Source organism: Oncorhynchus tshawytscha, linkage group LG12, assembly GCF_018296145.1.
Source record: "Oncorhynchus tshawytscha isolate Ot180627B linkage group LG12, Otsh_v2.0, whole genome shotgun sequence".
In the NCBI taxonomy this organism is placed as follows: Eukaryota; Metazoa; Chordata; class Actinopteri; order Salmoniformes; family Salmonidae; genus Oncorhynchus; species Oncorhynchus tshawytscha.
In genome coordinates this window covers 15,434,515-15,454,893 of record NC_056440.1, presented here as the reverse complement: position 1 = coordinate 15,454,893, position 20,379 = coordinate 15,434,515, and the positions used below count along the sequence as shown (strand labels likewise).

At 46.9% G+C, this 20,379-nt stretch overlaps 1 pseudogene; it reads right to left on the bottom strand.

Moving 5' to 3' along the window:
* Positions 1-20,379, bottom strand: part of LOC121847900 — a 581,625-nt pseudogene that overhangs the window by 318,143 nt on the left and 243,103 nt on the right.

The following is a 20,379-nucleotide window of genomic DNA, read 5'->3' as shown; positions in this document are numbered from 1 at the left end:
TCAACTATGACAGACAAAATGAGAAAAAAATATCCAGTAAATCACATTGTCGGATTTTTTATGAATTTATTTGCAAATTATGGTGGAAAATAATAATTGGTCACCTACAAACAAGCAAGATTGCTGGCTCTCACAGACCTGTAAATTCTTCTGTCAGGATTGAGGGAAAGATGAACAGCGCAAAGTACAGAGAGATCCTTCATTAAAACCTGCTCAAGAGTGCTCAGGACCTCAGACTGGAGCGAAAGTTCACCTTCCAAAAGGGTAACAACCCTAAGCACACAGCCAAGACAACGCAGGAGTAGCTTTGGGAGAAGTGTCTGAATGTCCTTGAGTGGGCCAGCCAAAACCTGGAATTGAACCCAATCGAACATCTCTTGAGAGACCTGAAAATAGTTAACTAACCTAACAGAGCCAACTAACCTAACAGAGCTTGAGAGGATCTGCAGAGAAGAATGGGAGAAACACCCCAAATGCAGATGTACCAAGCTTGAAGTGTCATACCCAAGAAGACTCAAGGCTGTAATCACTGCCAAAGGTGCTTCAACATAGTACTGAGTAAAGGGTGTGAATACTTAGTTTTTGTTTTTACTTTGTCATTATGGGGTATTGTGTGTAGATTGGTGATGGGAAAAAAAAACAATTTAATCAATTTTAGAATAAGACTGTAATGTAACAAAATGTGGAAAAAGTCAAGGGGTCTGAAACACTTTCCGAATGCACTGTGTGCAGACTGTTTAGTGCCCAAAATAAGGGGCTAAAACCATGTGAAAAAAAGAAAAAAAAATCTGATATCCATCGTGGCAGATTAACTGGTTCGAGCTAGCTAAATAGGCTAAAGCTAATAACGCTTTTTACAGCAAGCTAAATAGGCAAAGGCTAATAACGCTTTTTACAGCTAGCTAAATAGGCTAAGGTTAATAACGCTTTTTACAGCTAGCTAAATAGGCTAAGGCTAATAATGCTTTTTACAGCTAGCTAAATAGGCTACAGCTAATAACGCTTTTTACAGCTAGCTAAATAGGCTAAGGCTAATAACGCTTTTTACAGCTAGCTAAATAGGCTAAGGCTAATAACGCTTTTTACAGCTAGCTAAATAGGCTAAGGCTAATAACGCTTTTTACAGCTAGCTAAATAGGCTACAGCTAATAACGCTATTTACAGCTAGCTAAATAGGCTAAGGCTAATAACGCTTTTTACAGCTAGCTAAGAAGCTAACTAAACTATGTAGTTGTTGGGCTTGAGGCAGAGTTGAGTGAAGCAGCTTCAACGGAAAACTTGACCTTATAAATCAAAACCAAATATTTGTACGGAGCATTTTTCCCGGCTTTTATGGAAACCCAAAGGAGTTATTTCTAACCGACCCGATCGCTTCAATAGCCCTCAACAGCCCCCAGCGCAGTGGAGAAACAGATTTTGCGTCAACCTGTCAGTCAATCATTTGAACTTTTTTGCAAAGTTTTATAGGGATATAAACCAAAACTGAGGGGGCACAAGTTTCAACTCAGGGCACTTTTTCCCCCTCGTGGAGCCAGGCCCGGAGAAGAGACCAGAGGCTTCCACCATCCCTAGAAAAGGGGAGTCCTACATGCGTGGATGCCTTCCTCCCTAACAGTCTTTTTCTTTGTGTGTGTGTGTGTGTCTCTGTTTCCCTCTCTAACACACACACACACACACAATTCCAGTTAATTAAATAAATTGTGAGTCAATCAAGCACCAGAACCTGCCCATTGTTACCACATTTCTTAATAAATACCAGAATATTATGAGGCTGTAACAGAACCGTAAAATCTCCTCCTCACCAACCATCGCTCAGCCTAAATGTTCTTTGATGGGCCGACTCACTTTTAAAAGAACTTTTCTTTTAAGGCTCAAATTAATACCAGAGACGCGTCCTCTCAAAACAAAAGGACATCTATTATTGTCTCCTTTCTGTCACATTCTAGAATTAGACCTTTTGTTTTGTCTCTGGCTCTGACTTTCCTGAAGGCACAAAGTCTCACACACAAAGGCATTCCACACTCCACATTCTCCAGCACTGGGGAGGCTTATGTGAGACGGATGTGATATGTGAGGAGGCAGGTAGCCTTGTGGTTATAGCATTGGGCCAGTAACCAAAAAGTCCCTGGTTCTAAGGTTCCAAGGTAAAAAATGTGTTGCTGTGTCCTTAATAACTGACTTGCCTAGTTAAATAAAGGTAAAAAAAAATTGATAACATTGAACACAGTAGTAGTTTAAGAACAAATTCTTATTTAGAATGACGGCCTACCAGGGAACAGTAGGTTAACTGCCTTGTTCAGGGGCAGAACGACAGAATTTTACCTTGTCAGCTCGGGGATTCGATTGTCCTGTTAGCAATAGCCATATTAGCAGGCTTAGGACTATTTCCTTTCAAATTTCACATTCCTCTAGTAAACTGGCTGCTGATGGTTATTATTGATATCAGAAATATGTCCTCGATAAATGGGTGGTTATTTTCAGTTTATCGTCCCAGCTCTAATGTGATGCAATTGTGGGGAAAGTGAAGCTCATCATTGAGACAACATTTTCGGTTTATCTTTCCAGCTCTAATATGAGGCCATTGTGGGGAAAGTGGAGCCCATCACTGAGACATCTAAGGCAGCGGAGTGAAGGCTTTCTGGTCCTGAACACCACTCTGACTGAGTTTGATACGGACAGCCTTGAGTTAGTGTTATGAGAATTTTGTTCTCAATGTTCATAAACTGAACTTCAATTAAAATACTCTGTCTGTTACTAAGAATTTGTAAGGTTCTTATTCAAATGAAACAGTCAGAGGCCAGTCTACCTTAGTCAGCAAGGTTTATTTACAAGAGCGCTGCTGTACATATACAAAGACATTCCTTTTATAACTTTCTCTTACCCTACACACATATATACACACCAACATAGGGATTTTCTCATGAGTCTCACCACAGTTTATTGCCACTCAGCTGACAGTTCCAGTCTCGCCCAGATACGAGAGCTCTGGAGGGGCTCTCCCTGTCCTACCTTATCTCCCCAGAGTTACAGCCAGGTCGGTTCAAACATAGGTCAATACCATCCTTCGTTCTCTTTCGACAAACATACATTCCTTTCTTATGTTAAATGTATACGTCATTTAGTCATTATTCATAAAAATCATAACAGTTAGTGACTTCCAAATAAAGGCAGTGTGTTTGACAGACAGACAGACAGACAGACAGACAGACAGACAGACAGACAGACAGACAGACAGACAGACAGACAGACAGACAGACAGACAGACAGACAGACAGACAGACAGACAGACAGACAGACAGACAGACAGACAGACAGACAGACAGACAAGAGAGAGTTGTGTTGATGTTCTATTAGAAACATATGCAGAGAGGGTTGGAGGGGTGAGTGTAATGGAAGGATATCAGTGTGTTTTCTCCCTCTACATTGATAATGACACTGTTAGATGTGGGAGGGGATGGTCTCACTGCGTCTCAGCACACATACACACAAACCATTACACAACACACAAATGAACACACATACACACAAACAAACACACATACACTCAAACTAACACACATACACACAAACAAACACACACACACACAAACAAACCACATACACACAAACAAACACACATACAAACAAACACACATACACACAAACAAACACACATACACACATACACAAAAAAACACACATACACACAAACCATCACAAAACAAACAAACACACACACACAAACACATATACACACAAACAAACACACATACACTCAAACTAACACACATACATTCAAACGAACACACATACACACAAACAAACACACATACACTCAAACTAACACACATACATTCAAACGAACACACACACATACATACACACATACACACAAACAACACACAAACCATCACATATACACCAACACACATACACACAAACTAACACACATACACTCAAACTAACACACATACATTCAAACGAACACACATACACACAAACAAACACACATACACTCAAACTAACACACATACATTCAAACGAACACACACACATACATACACACAAACAAACATTCAAACACACATACACACATACACACAAACACATACACACAAACAAACACACATACACACAAACCATCACACAACACCCAAACAAACACACACACACACGCAAACCCACACACATACACATAAACAACACACAAACCATCACACAACACCCAAACAAACACACACACACGCAAACCCACACACATACACACAAACTAACACACATAAACACAAACAAACACACATACAAACAAACACACAAACAAACACACATACACTTAAACTAACACACATACACACACAAAAACACACATACACACAAACAACACACAAACAACACACAAACCATCACACAAACAAACCCACATACACACAAACAGACATACACACACATACACAAACAAACATATATACACACATACACAAACAAACACACATACAGAAACAAACACACATACACACAAACAAACACACATACACATAAACAACACACAAACCATCACACATACACATAAACAACACACAAACCATCACACATACACATAAACAACACACAAACCATCACACAACACACAAACAAACACACATCACACATAAACAACACACAAACCATCACACAACACACAAACAAACACACATACACATAAACAACACACACAAACCATCACACAACACACAAAAGAACACACATACACATAAACAACACACAAACCATCACACAACACACAAACGAACACACATACACATAAACAAACCCACATATACGCAAACTAACACGCATACACACAAACAAACACATATACACACATACACAAACAAACACACATACACACAAACAAACACACATACACACAAACAAACACACATACACACAAACAAACACACTTACACACAAACAAACACACAAACACACACACATACACACAAACAAACACACATACACACAAATGAACACACACCAAAAAAACATATCCTATATGCATTACCATGCCTTGGCATATGACAACCAACATCAACATAATCATTGATACTACACAAGCTCTGTCAACTAAACAAGGAACAGGGTTGTACGTCACAATACAGTGTTAACACAGATGAAGTTCCCATGGCCCTAAAATGCTGCTCACCACAAGACTTTGGTATCTAAATGGAGCATAGTTCCCATATTTCACTTAAATTTCACTTAACATTCTATTCTACTCTAAACCCTTGTGATGGGCTACTTGGATTGGCAGCTCACCTGATAAAAAGTCTACTTAAATTGATTCCCGCTCGCAAGATCATTTCTCAGAAGTGGCTAAAAAGACTATTTAAGGGAAATGAATAGAGACCAATAGGAGAGAAGTAACGAATTTGTCCTGATAACTCGGGAGTGTTAGGAAGAGCGTCACTGATAGGAACGAGTGTGAAAAAAGACAGAACGAGCCAGGAGAGGGGAGAGATGGAACGAGGGAAGAGGTCCTCTGAGTCATAAGAAATGCAACGATTCCAAGCAAAGGAATATTTCCGATGTCTTCTGAACGAGGCTGAATGAGACGAGGAATTAAAGTCTAAACGCAGATAAATTACCACAGCAGATTAGTCAGAGAGACGTCGAGGGGAGACCGACAGAGAGATACAGAGAGAGACAGAGAGGGAGAGAGAGAAAAAAAAGGAAGGAGAGAGAGGTGGAGGTGAACAGAGAGAGACAGAGATGGGAGACAGACAGGGTAGACGGACAGAGAGAGACCGATAGGGTAGACGGACAGAGAGAGACAGAGAGGGTAGACGGACAGAGAGAGACCGAGAGGGTAGACGGACAGAGAGAGACCGAGAGGGTTGACGGACAGAGAGAGACCGAGAGGGTAGACGGACAGAGAGACGGACAGAGAGAGAGACAGAGAGGAGACTGACAGAGAGAGACCGAGAGGGTAGACGGACAGAGAGACGGACAGAGAGAGACAGAGAGGGGAGACTGACAGAGAGAGACAGAGAGGGGAGACGGACAGAGAGAGACAGAGAGGGTAGATGGACAGAGAGAGACAGAGAGGGTAGACGGACAGAGAGAGACCGAGAGGGGAGACTGACAGAGAGAGAAAGAGAGGGGAGACGGACAGAGAGAGACAGAGAGGGTAGACGGACAGATAGAGACAGAGAGGGGAGACGGACAGAGAGAGACAGAGATGGGAGACGTGGAGATGGAGACAGACAGAGAGAGACAGAGAGGGTAGATGGACAAAGAGAGACAGAGAGGGTAGACGTGGAGATGGAGACGGACAGAGAGAAACAGAGAGGGGAGATGGATAGAGAGAGGAGACAGACCGAGAGAGAGAGATAGGGGAGATGGACAGGGAGAGACAGAGAGGGGAGACGGTCAGAGAGAGACAGAGAGGGGAGACGGTTAGAGAGAGACAGAGAGGGGAGACAGACAGAGAGAGACAGAGAGGGGAGACGGGCAGAGAGACAGAGGGGAGACGAACAGAGAGAGACAGAGAGGGGAGACGGTTAGAGAGAGACAGAGAGGGGAGACGGGCAGAGAGACAGAGAGGGGAGACGAACAGAGAGAGACAGAGAGGGGAGATGGACAGATAGAGACAGAGAGAGACAGACAGACAGGGGATATGGACAGAGAAAAACAGAGAGGTTAGACGGATAGAGAGAGGAGACGGACAGAGAGAGGAGATGGACAGATAGAAATAGAGAAGGGAGACGGGCAGAGAGACAGAGAGGGGAGATGAACAGAGAGAGACAGAGAGGGGAGATGGACAGATAGAGACAGAGAGGGGAGAGGGACAGAGAGAGACAGAGAGGGGAGAGGGACAGAGAGAGACAGAGAGGGGAGACGGACAGAGAGAGACAGATAGGGGAGACGGACAGAGAGAGATAGAAAGGGGAGATGGATAGAGAGAGGAGACGGACAGAGAGAGACAGAGAGGGGAGACGGACAGAAAGAGACAGAGAGAGACAGACAGAGAGGGGAGATGGACAGAGAGAGACAGAGCGAGACAGAGAGGGGAGACGGACAGAGAGAGATAGAAAGGGGAGATGGATAGAGAGAGGAGACGGACAGAGAGAGACAGATAGGGGAGACGGACAGAGAGAGATAGAAAGGGGAGATGGATAGAGAGAGGAGACAGACAGAGAGAGACAGATAGGGGAGACGGACAGAGAGAGATAGAAAGGTGAGATGGATAGAGAGAGGAGACGGACAGAGAGAGACAGATAGGGGAGACGGACAGAGAGAGGAGTCGGACAGAGAGAGGAGACGGACAGAGAGAGGAGACCGACAGAGAGAGGAGACGGACAGAGAGAGGAGACGGACAGAGAGAGGAGACCGACAGAGAGAGGAGACGGACAGAGAGAGGAGACGGACAGAGAGAGACAGAGGGGGAGAGAGAGAGAAAAAAGGAAGCAGAGAAAAGTGGAGGCGAACAGAGAGAGATAGAGAGGGGAGACGGACAGAGAGAGACAGAGAGGGGAGACGGACAGAGAGACAGAGAGGGGAGATGGACAGAGAAAACAGAGAGGGAGATGGACAGAGAGAGACAGAGAGGGAGATGGACAGAGAGACAGAGAGGGAGATGGACAGAGAGAAACAGAGAGGGTAGACGGATAGAGAGGGAGATGGACAGAGAGAGATAGAGAGGGGGAGATGGAAAGAGCGAGACAGAGAGGGGAGACGGACAGAGAGAGACAGAGAGGGGAGATGGACAGAGAAAAACAGAGAGGGGAGATGGACAGAGAAAAACAGAGAGGGTAGATGGATAGAGAGGGGAGATGGACAGAGAGAGATAGAGAGGGGAGATGGACAGAGAGAGAAAGAGAGGGGAGACGGACAGAGAGAGACAGACAGGGGGAGAGAGAGAAAAAAGGAAGGAGAGAGAGGTGGAGGCGAACAGAGAGAGAAAGAGATGGGAGACGGACAGTGAGAGACAGAGAAGGAGACGGACAGAGAGAGATAGAAAGGGGAGATGGAGAGAGAGAGAGGAAACGGACAGAGAGAGACAGATAGATAGGGAGACGGACAGAGAGAGGAGACGGACAGAGACAGAGGGAGATGGAGAGAGACAAAAAGGAAGGAGAGGATGGAAGAGGAGGCGAACAGAGAGAGACAGAGATGGGAGACAGACAGACGGACAGAGAGAGACAGAGAAGAGAGACGGACAGAGAGAGATAGAGAGGGAGATGGACAGAGAGAGAAGAGACCGACAGAGAGAGACAGAGAGGGGAGACGGACAGAGAGAGACAGAGAGGGGAGACGGACAGAGAGAGGAGGCCGACAGAGAGAGACAGAGAGGGGAGACGGACAGAGAGAGACAGAGAGGGGAGACGGACAGAGAGAAGAGACGGACAGAGAGAGACAGAAAGTGGAGATGGACAAAGAGCGACAGAGAGGGGAGACGGACAGAGAGAAGAGACGGACAGAGAGAGACAGAAAGTGGAGATGGACAGAGAGCGACAGAGAGAGGAGACGGACAGAGAGAGGAGGCCGACAGAGAGAGAGGGGAGACGGACAGAGAAAGACAGAGAGGGGAGACGGACAGAGAGAAAAGACGGACAGAGAGAGACAGAAAGTGGAGATGGACAGAGAGTGACAGAGAAGGAAGACGCACAGAGAGAGGATACAGACAGAGAGAGGAGACGGACAGAGAGAGAGGGGAGACGGACAGAGAGAGACAGAGAGGGGAGACAGACAGAGATAAGAGACTGACAGAGAGGGGAGACGCACAGAGAGAGGAGACAGACAGAGAGAGGAGACGGACAGAGAGAGAGGGAGATGGACAGACGGACAGAGAGAGACAGAGAGGGGAGACGGACAGAGAGAGATAGAGAGGGGAGACGGACAGACGGACAGAGATAGACAGAGAGAGGAGACGGACAGATAGAGACAGAGAGGGGAGACGGACAGACGGACAGAGATAGACAGAGAGAGGAGATGGACAGATAGAGACAGAGAGGTGAGACGGACAGATAGAGACAGAGAGGGGAGACGGACAGAGAGGGGAGATGGACAGAGAGAGACAGAGAAGGAAGACGGACAGAGAGTGACAGAGAGGGGAGACGCACTGAGAGAGGAGACGGACAGAGAGAGAGGGGAGATGGACAGACGGACAGAGAGAGACAGAGAGGGTGGAGACGGACAGAGAGAGATAGAGAGGGGAGACGGACAGACGGACAGAGATAGACAGAGAGAGGAGATGGACAGATAGAGACAGAGAGGGGAGACGGACAGATAGAGACAAAGAGGGGAGATGGATAGAGAGAGAGAGACGGACAGATAGAGACAGAGAGAGGGAGACGGACAGATAGAGACAGAGAGAGAGAGACGGACAGATAGAGACAGAGAGGGAGACGGACAGATAGAGACAGAGAGGGAGATGGACAGATAGAGACAGAGAGGGAGATGGATAGAGAGAGGAGATGGACAGATAGAGACAGAGAGGGAGATGGATAGAGAGAGGAGACGGACAGATAGAGACAGGGAGAGGAGAGGGGAGACGGACAGAGAGGGGAGACAGACAGAGATAGACAGAGAGGGGAGATGGATAGAGAGACAGAGAAGGAAGACGGACAGAGAGACATAGAGGGGAGACGGACAGAGAGAGGAGACGGACAGAGAGAGGAGGCCGACAGAGAGAGAGGGGAGACAGACAGAGAGAGACAGAGAGGGGAGACGGACAGAGAGAAGAGATGGACAGAGAGAGACAGAAAGTGGAGATGGACAGAGAGCGACAGAGAGGGGAGACGGACAGAGAGAAACAGAGAAGGAAGACGGACAGAGAGTGACAGAGAGGGGAGACGCAAAGAGAGAGGAGACAGACAGAGAGAGGAGACGGACAGAGAGAGAGGGGAGACGGACAGAGAGAGACAAAGAGGGGAGACAGACAGAGATAAGAGACTGACAGATAGAGAGGGGAGACGGACAGATAGAGACAGAAAGTGGAGATGGACAGAGAGTGACAGAGAGGGAGACGGACAGAGAGAGACAGAGAGGGGAGACGGACAGAGACAGACAGAGATAGACAGAGATGGACAGAGAGAGACAGAGAAGGAAGACGGACAGAGAGTGACAGAGAGAGGCCAACAGAGGAGAAGCACAGAGAGAGGAGACAGACAGAGAGAGGAGACGGACAGAGAGAGAGGGGAGACGGACAGAGAGAGACAGAGAGGGGAGACAGACAGAGATAAGAGACTGACAGATAGAGAGGGGAGACGGACAGAGAGAGACAGAAAGTGGAGATGGACAGAGAGCGACAGAGAGGGGATACGGACAGAGAGAGACAGAGAGGGGAGACGGACAGATAGAGACAGAGAGGGGAGATGGATAGAGAGAGGAGACGGACAGATAGAGACAGGGAGAGGAGAGGGGAGACGGACAGAGAGGGAGACAGACAGAGATAGACAGAGAGGGGAGATGGACAGAGAGAGACAGAGAAGGAAGATGGACAGAGAGACAGAGGAGGGGAGACGGACAGAGAGAGGAGACGGACAGAGAGAGGAGGCCAACAGAGAGAGAGGGAGACAGACAGAGAGAGACAGAGAGGGGAGACGGACAGAGAGAAGAGACGGACAGAGAGAGACAGAAAGTGGAGATGGACAGAGAGCGACAGAGAGGGGAGACGGACAGAGAGTGACAGAGAGGGGAGACGACACAGAGAGGGAGACAGACAGAGAGAGGAGACGGACAGAGAGAGGGAGACGGACAGAGAGAGAGAGGGGAGACGGACAGAGAGTGACAGAGGGACGGGAGACGACAGAGAGAGGAGATAGACAGAGAGAGACAGAAAGTGTAGATGGACAGAGAGAGACAGAGAGGGGAGACGGACAGAGAGAGTCAGAGAGGGGAGACGGACAGAGAGGGAGATGGACAGAGAGAGACAGAGAAGGAAGACGGACAGAGAGTGACAGAGAGGAGACACACAGAGAGAGGAGACAGACAGAGAGAGGAGACGGACAGATAGAGAGGGGAGACGGACAGAGAGAGACAGAGAGGGGAGACAGACAGAGATAAGAGACTGACAGATAGAGAGGGGAGACGGACAGAGAGAGGAGACGGACAGAGAGAGGAGACCGACAGAGAGAGGAGACGGACAGAGAGAGAGGAGACGGAAAGAGAGTGGAGACCGACAGAGAGAGGAGACGGACAGAGAGAGGAGACGGACAGAGAGAGACAGAGGGGGAGAGAGAGAGAAAAAAGGAAGCAGAGAAAAGTGGAGGCGAACAGAGAGAGATAGAGAGGGGAGACGGACAGAGAGAGACAGAGAGGGGAGACGGACAGAGAGACAGAGAGGGGAGATGGACAGAGAAAAACAGAGAGGGGAGATGGACAGAGAGAGACAGAGAGGGGAGACGGACAGAGAGACAGAGAGGGGAGATGGACAGAGAGAAACAGAGAGGGTAGACGGATAGAGAGGGGAGATGGACAGAGAGAGATAGAGAGGGGAGATGGACAGAGCGAGACAGAGAGGGGAGACGGACAGAGAGAGACAGAGAGGGGAGATGGACAGAGAAAAACAGAGAGGGGAGATGGACAGAGAAAAACAGAGAGGGTAGACGGATAGAGAGGGGAGATGGACAGAGAGAGATAGAGAGGGGAGATGGACAGAGAGAGAAAGAGAGGGGAGACGGACAGAGAGAGACAGACAGGGGGAGAGAGAGAAAAAAGGAAGGAGAGAGAGGTGGAGGCGAACAGAGAGAGAAAGAGATGGGAGACGGACAGTGAGAGACAGAGAAGGGAGACGGACAGAGAGAGATAGAAAGGGGAGATGGATAGAGAGAGGAAACGGACAGAGAGAGACAGATAGGGGAGACGGACAGAGAGAGGAGACGGACAGAGAGAGGGAGAGAGAGAGAAAAAAGGAAGGAGAGGAAAGTGGAGGCGAACAGAGAGAGACAGAGATGGGAGACGGACAGACGGACAGAGAGAGACAGAGAAGGGAGACGGACAGAGAGAGATAGAGAGGGGAGACGGACAGACGAACAGAGAGAGACAGAGAGAGGAGATGGACAGATAGAGACAGAGAGGGGAGACGGACAGATAGAGACAGAGAGGGGAGATGGATAGAGAGAGGAGACGGACAGATAGAGACAGAGAGGGGAGACGGATAGAGAGAGAAGACCGACAGATAGAGACAGGGAGAGGAGAGGGGAGACGGACAGAGAGGGGAGACGGACAGAGATAGACAGAGAGGGGAGATGGACAGAGAGAGACAGAGAAGGAAGACGGACAGAGAGACAGAGAGGGGAGACGGACAGAGAGAGGAGACGGACAGAGAGAGTGGAGGCCGACAGAGAGAGACAGAGAGGGAGACGGACAGAGAGAGACAGAGAGGGGAGACGGACAGAGAGAAGAGACGGACAGAGAGAGACAGAAAGTGGAGATGGACAGAGAGAGACAGAGAGGGGAGATGGACAGAGAGGGAGACGGCCAGAGAGAAGAGACGGACAGAGAGAGACAGAAAGTGGAGATGGACAGAGAGCGACAGAGAGGGGAGACGGACAGAGATAGACAGAGAGGGGAGATGGACAGAGAGAGACAGAGAAGGAAGACGGACAGAGAGACAGAGAGGGAGACGGACAGAGAGAGGAGACGGACAGAGAGAGGAGGCTGACAGAGAGAGAGGGAGACAGACAGAGAGAGACAGAGAGGGGAGACGGACAGAGAGAAAGAGATGGACAGAGAGAGACAGAAAGTGGAGATGGACAGAGAGCGACAGAGAGGGGAGACGGACAGAGAGAAACAGAGAAGGAAGACGGACAGAGAGTGACAGAGGGAGAGGAAGACGGACAAGAGAGAGAGGAGACAGACAGAGAGAGGAGACGGACAGAGAGAGACAGAGAGAGAGGGAGACGGACAGAGAGAGACAAAGAGGGGGAGACAGACAGAGATAAGAGACTGACAGATAGAGAGACAGAGAGACGGACAGATAGAGACAGAAAGTGGAGATGGACAGAGAGTGACAGAGAGGGGAGACGGACAGAGAGAGACAGAGAGGGGAGACGGACAGACAGAGAGGGGAGACGGACAGAGAGAGACAGAGAAGGAAGACGGAGAGAGAGTGACAGAGAGGGAAGGGAGAAGCACAGAGAGAGGAGACAGACAGAGAGAGGAGACAGACAGAGAGAGAGGGAGACGGACAGAGAGAGAGACAGAGAGGGGAGACAGACAGAGATAAGAGACTGACAGATAGAGAGGGAGACGGACAGAGAGAGACAGAAAGTGGAGATGGACAGAGAGCGACAGAGAGGGGATACGGACAGATAGAGACAGAGGGGAGATGGATAGAGAGAGGAGATGGACAGATAGAGACAGAGAGGGGAGACGGACAGATAGAGACAGAGAGGGGAGATGGATAGAGAGAGGAGACGGACAGATAGAGACAGGGAGAGGAGAGGGGAGACGGACAGAGAGGGAGACAGACAGAGATAGACAGAGAGGGGAGATGGACAGAGAGAGACAGAGAAGGAAGATGGACAGAGAGACAGAGAGGGGAGACGGACAGAGAGAGGAGACGGACAGAGAGAGGAGGCCAACAGAGAGAGAGGGGAGACAGACAGAGAGAGACAGAGAGGGGAGACGGACAGAGAGAAGAGACGGACAGAGAGAGACAGAAAGTGGAGATGGACAGAGAGCGACAGAGAGGGGAGACGGACAGAGAGAAACAGAGAAGGAAGACGGACAGAGAGTGACAGAGAGGGGAGACGCACAGAGAGAGGAGACAGACAGAGAGAGGAGACGGACAGAGAGAGAGGGGAGACGGACAGAGAGAGAGGGAGACGGACAGAGAGTGACAGAGAGGGGAGACGCACAGAGAGAGGAGACAGACAGAGAGAGACAGAAAGTGGAGATGGACAGAGAGAGACAGAGAGGGGAGACGGACAGAGAGAGACAGAGAGGGGAGACGGACAGAGAGGGGAGATGGACAGAGAGAGACAGAGAAGGAAGACGGACAGAGAGTGACAGAGAGGGGAGACGCACAGAGAGAGGAGACAGACAGAGAGAGGAGACGGACAGAGAGAGAGGGGAGACGGACAGAGAGAGACAGAGAGGGGAGACAGACAGAGATAAGAGACTGACAGATAGAGAGGGGAGACGGACAGAGAGAGACAGAAAGTGGAGATGGACAGAGAGGGGAGACGGACAGAGAGAGACAGAGAGAGACAGAGAGGGGAGACGGACAGAGCGAGACAGAGAGAAACAGAGAGGGAGACGGAGAGAGACAGAGAGAGACAGAGAGGGGAGACGGACAGAGCGAGACAGAGAGAAACAGAGAGGGGAGACGGACAGAGAGAGACAGAGAGAGACAGAGAGGGGAGACGGACAGAGCGAGACAGAGAGGGAGTTACTATGGTGCTGGGGTGAGACCAGTGAACTGGTGAGTAAGGTGACACACACCCATACACAGATACTGCACCTCCTGTTGGCTTACCTTTACCTGATTATCTAATGAAGAGTATCTTCAATCAACACACAGGGATAATGTTCACTTATCTAGTGTGGGTTCACTTCCCCCAATTACCTGCAGGTAGGGCCTATGCTAATATGATAATGAATTGTTGGCATCATTATATTTCGCTAAAGCAGCGTGGCGAAGGTCAAACCAAAACATCTCGGTTGATCGGTCAGACCATGAAAATAAATTAATCTGCTGTTTAATCTAATAATGAGGCACAGCATCGGGCTTCTCCTCTCATTAACATACGTGTAATTGCATTTGAGAAGGCGCACACACATGCCCCAACACAGACAGACACACAAACCAACACACACACGCACCAAAACACCAACACACACGCACCAACACACCAATACAGACACCAACATACACACAACAACACACACACTAACACACACGCACAAACACACACACACACACGCACAAACACACCAACACACACACACACGCACAAACACACACACACACACCAACACACACACGCATCAACACACACACACACAAACACACACACACACACACGCACAAACACACACACACGCACCAACACACACATACACACACACGCACCAACACACACACACACACGCACCACACACACACACACACACGCACCAACACACACACATCAACACATCACACACGCACAAAACACACACACATCAACACACACACACACGCACACACACACACAACACACGCACATCAACACACACACATCAACACACGCACCAACACACACAAACACACACACACATCAACACACGCACAAACACACACACACATCAACACACACACACACGCACCAACACACACACATCAACACACACACATCAACACACACACAGATTAATTCATTACAGGTGGAGAAGAGGAAATATTAGTACTGAAACAGAAAACACAGAATTAGCTGATGGAACCTCCATTCAGTGTGTGTGTGTGTTATGGATATCTTTAACCATGAAGCCCTTCTCATTAACATGGTAATAGTCAAACCGCAGGGTGTTGTATTAGGATTCATCTCATTAAGCTTTCAGGAGATTTAAAGTTAACTTTGAAAGTTACAAAAACACTCAGTCCTGTAGTTAAACTGTGTTTCGGGAAGTTGCATGCCTTCCTTAAAAAACACGTTGGTGTATAACTGTTCATTTCTAAATATAAAAATGTGTTTTTACGGACAAATGATTTCCTAGGCATTCAGGTAATGTATTTACTTATTCCACATTAATTGAGCCAGGTGTTCTCCAAAAACAGCCTGCTTGACAATTTAAAATAAAAACAACAACAACAAACATTGGAGAATATTATTTCCACAGCTTCATCAGCACACATACACGTCTGCCATTTGGTGAAGTCTACTCACCTCAGTAAGATGGATGACTCCCAGTGATATCACAGAACAGCCCATGAAGCCTACAAATTGCAGCTCGGGACAGTGCTCGGCAAACACCCTCACTGATTATTCAGTCACCAGACAGAGGAGAGGGGGAGAGGAAGGGTTAAGCATTTCAAAGTCTTGGAGCTTTTTCAAAGAGAAAGTTGATTAAAACATTTGAAAGAATTAGGAGTTAGCATTGTGCACCAGCTGTGTGTCAGACAACACAATTGTTGGAGTGTCTAGAAGCCTGGATGTTTCTACACAAACATTTCCCCCATCAAAATAATTCATTTACACAGCGAAGCAATAAAACACACACTGTGCCTCTCTCTGTACTGTAGCGGTAATGAAGTTCAGAGGCTGATCCCCTGGTCTGTTCCTCTCTCTGTACTGTAGCGGTAATGAAGTTCAGAGGCTGATCCCCTGGTCTGTTCCTCTCTCTGTACTGTAGCGGTAATGAAGTTCAGAGGCTGATGCCCTGGTCTGTTCCTCTCTCTGTACTGTAGCGGTCCTGAAGGCCAGAGGCTGATGCCCTGGTCTGTTCCTCTCTCTGTACTGTAGCGGTCCTGAAGGCCAGAGGCTGATGCCCTGGTCAGTTCCTCTCTCTGTACTGTAGCGGTCCTGAAGGCCAGAGGCTGATGCCCTGGTCTGTTCCTCTCTCTGTACTGTAGCGGTAATGAAGTTCAGAGGTTGATGCCCTGGTCTGTTCCTCTCTCTGTACTGTACACAGTGTCAACACTCCATGCCTCTCCTCCTTATTAAGTTGACTAGATACGCTCAGAGATAGGGAGAGACAGAGACACGGAACAACATTAATAAAAATAAATGGAGAGAGGTTGAAGGAGTGAGACAGACGGCTGGATCTGGGTGAGGAGCTATGATAGATTAGTCCGTCTCCATCATTCACAGAGTTAATTGTTTTGTGTCTTTCAAATGACAACAGCATGTTATGGATTGATGATCAATACGCAGGAAGAACATTGTCCCGCTCCCTTTCCCTGTATCAATATGGATTCATTTCATAGATTACCAAAAGATGTTCAGAGAGCGACATTGATGAATTAGGAGAGCATTTTGCTCTGCTAACCAGAGTGTATCTGTTATTTCAAAGAAGTGAGTGTATATAATGTAAATCAAACACTTTAAAGAATGATGCAGAGAGACAGAGAGAGATCTTCTGCATTATCATCAACAGCAGTCTCCTACATTTCCTCAGTGAAAACAACTGTCACGACTTCCGCCGAAGTTGGTCCCTCTCCTTGTTCGGGCGGCATTCAGCGGCCGACGTCACCTACCTTCTAGCCATCGCCGATCCACTTTTCATTTTCCATTGGTTTTGTCGTCTTCCATCACACCTGGTTCCAATTCCATCAATTACATGTTGTGTATTTAACCCTCTGTTCCCCCCCATGTCCTTGTCCGTAATTGTTTCTTGTGGTGCTTATGCACGGTATGCTGGTGATTACCGGGTTTTGTTGGACCCATTTCATGTATTGTTCTGTTGACGGTGGTTTATGTTCATTAAACGACACCGTTGAAAATCAGTTTCCGCTCTCCTGCGCCTGACTTCTCTGCCGCCAGTATGCACCGCATTACAACAACAACAAAATTACCACACGACTGTATGAGTGTGTTCCCTATAAAGGCCTTCGCTTGAAAAACTTGAAAAAAAGCGTCAATAGTACTGTTTGTCCATTTTGAGACACCATAGCTAGTCTACACTTCCTCAAAAAATATTTCTAAAATATATGATAACTCAAGAAGTCTGTCATAAATTTTGACTGTTATGCCGAGGAGATTTTAGTCACGCAATTTTACATCTAACTAAGATGTTTGGTGCAGTATTTTTCTCAATGAAAAAATTTGCATGAAAACACAAAAAAACAAACACTTACTGAAGAATCCCCACTGTTGACCAATCACCGACGAAGGGACATAGACTTCAGCTACCAATTTGGGCCTACTTCAAGAAGAAATGTGTGCCCGAACAATCGAAACAAATCTTACAGAAGTCCAAAAATAACAAAAACTTCATCACAATATATGCACAAATTCTTCCAAAGTGTTTAGGCTGGGAAGCATTCAGACGCCTTAATTGACAAACAAGAAAAACAAAACAAATGCAAAGTATTCTCATACTGAACTTTCATGCGCCTTAATAACAAAATTGCATGCCATCAATAAATACGAGTAAAATTGTTAAATTACGAGCCTTGTTGGTTTAGCCACAGAAAAGGTCTGCAACCTACCCACTAGCCATGATTGGCTGAGATAGTGAGTGGGCTGGACATGCGAAGAGAGGAGTTCGGACTGGTCTGCCGGATTGGTCTATTTGAGCTGGTCAGTCTGTGTTGGTTATCCTGTCGAACGCAGCTTTTTTAAATGTATCGTGTAGTGGAGCTGCATAGCTAAGTGTTGCTCTCTACTCTCTGGAGGATCCAGTTTTGAAATCAGTGGAATTAGAGTATGATAGCTAAAGAGATAGAGAAAACAGCTGTCTCCGGATTACATCTTCAAACTAAGGGCAACTGTGGCATGGCATCCATAACAGGGAGATATGTCCATCACGCATCATGCTCTTCAACCGATTGCTGCCTGCACCTGCCCGCCTGTCCAACATCACTACTCTGGACGGCTCTGACTCTGGACGGCTCTGAATACGTAGACAACTACAAATACCTAGGTGTCTGGTTAGACTGTAAACTCTCCTTCCAGACCCACATCAAACATCTCCAATCCAAAGTTAAATCAAGAATTGGCTTCCTATTTCGCAACAAAGCATCCTTCACTCATGCTGCCAAACATACCCTTGTAAAACTGACCATCCTACCAATCCTCGACTTCGGCAATGTAATTTACAAAATAGCCTCCAATACCCTACTCAACAAATTAGATGCAGTCTATCACAGTGCCATCCGTTTTGTCACCAAAGCCCCATATACTACCCACCATTGCGACCTGTACGCTCTCGATGGCTGGCCCTCGCTTCATACTCGTCGCCAAACCCGCTGGCTCCAGATCATCTACAAGACCCTGCTAGGTAAAGTCCCCCCTTATCTCAGCTCACTGGTCACCATAGCATCACCCACCTGTAGCACGCGCTCCAGCAGGTATATCTCTCTGGTCACCCCCAAAACCAATTCTTTCTTTGGCCGCCTCTCCTTCCAGTTCTCTGCTGCTCCTTTCTAGGGAGTTTTTCCTAGCCACCGTGCTTCTACACCTGCATTGCTTGCTGTTTGGGGTTTTAGGCTGGGTTTCTGTACAGCACTTTGAGATATCAGCTGATGTACGAAGGGCTATATAAATAAATTTGATTTGATTTGAATGACTGGAACGAACTACAAAAATCTCTGAAACTGGAAACACTCATCTCCCTCACTAGCTTTAAGCACCAGCTGTCAGAGCAGCTCACAGATTACTGCACCTGTACATAGCCCATCTATAATTTAGCCCAAACAACTACCTCTTTCCCAACCCTATTTATTTTATTTTATTTATTTATTTATTTTGCTCCTTTGCACCCCATTATTTGTATTTCTACTTTGCACATTCTTCCACTGCAAATCTACCATTCCAGTGTTTTACTTGCTATATTGTATTTATTTTGCCACCATGGCCTTTTTTTTGCATTTACCTCCCTTAACTCACCTCATTTGCTCACATCGTATATAGACTTTTTTCTACTGTATTATTGACTGTATGTTTGTTTTACTCCATGTGTAACTCTGTGTTGTTGTATGTGTCGAACTGCTTTGCTTTATCTTGGCCAGGTCGCAATTGTAAATGAGAACTTGTTCTCAACTTGCCTACCTGGTTAAATATGTGAAATACAATTTTTTTAAATGATGATATATACAGGTAAGATAGTCTAGCATTTCTAATTTTGACAGAAAGTGGTTTCATTTCAAGCTAAAGTGTACTGTTAGCTAGCTAGCTAACATTAGCTGACTGGCTCCCTAACTGATGTTATTTATTCGTATCTCACAGCTTTTTGCTTTGGTATTTAGAGCCTAATGTTAGCTAGCTAACATTGAACCTGGATGGTTAGCTCCCATATTCATGCAGGGTAGTAACAACATGATTTGGCACTATGTTCATTGTTGTTTAACGAGCTAAAGTTAACAGGCTGGCTCGTTAGCTAACATTACGTGTGTGATCTTATATGTTTGTTCATTGTTTACCTAGCTAGCTACATGTCCTAAGCTAAAGTCTACATCACTCGTTGAATATGGCCGGTGTCAGTAAACGTCCGCAAAGTAGCGGAATGAAATTGTTGCCAGCAGAGCTAGTTAGGCTGTTTTCATGTTATCAGAGGTAAACAAATCATCCACCAGAGCAGCAAGTGGGCGCTGTGTACGATCTGAGGGCGAAACAAGATGGGTGGGGCTAAAGATTAAGAGGGTGTGAACGATGCTGAATGGGTGTAGACAAAGAAGAGCTCTTCACTAGATAACAAAACATTCAAAGACCATTTTCTCAAAAGTGAGTTTACAAGTTTATCAAATTTCAAAGTAGAAATACTGTGTATGAT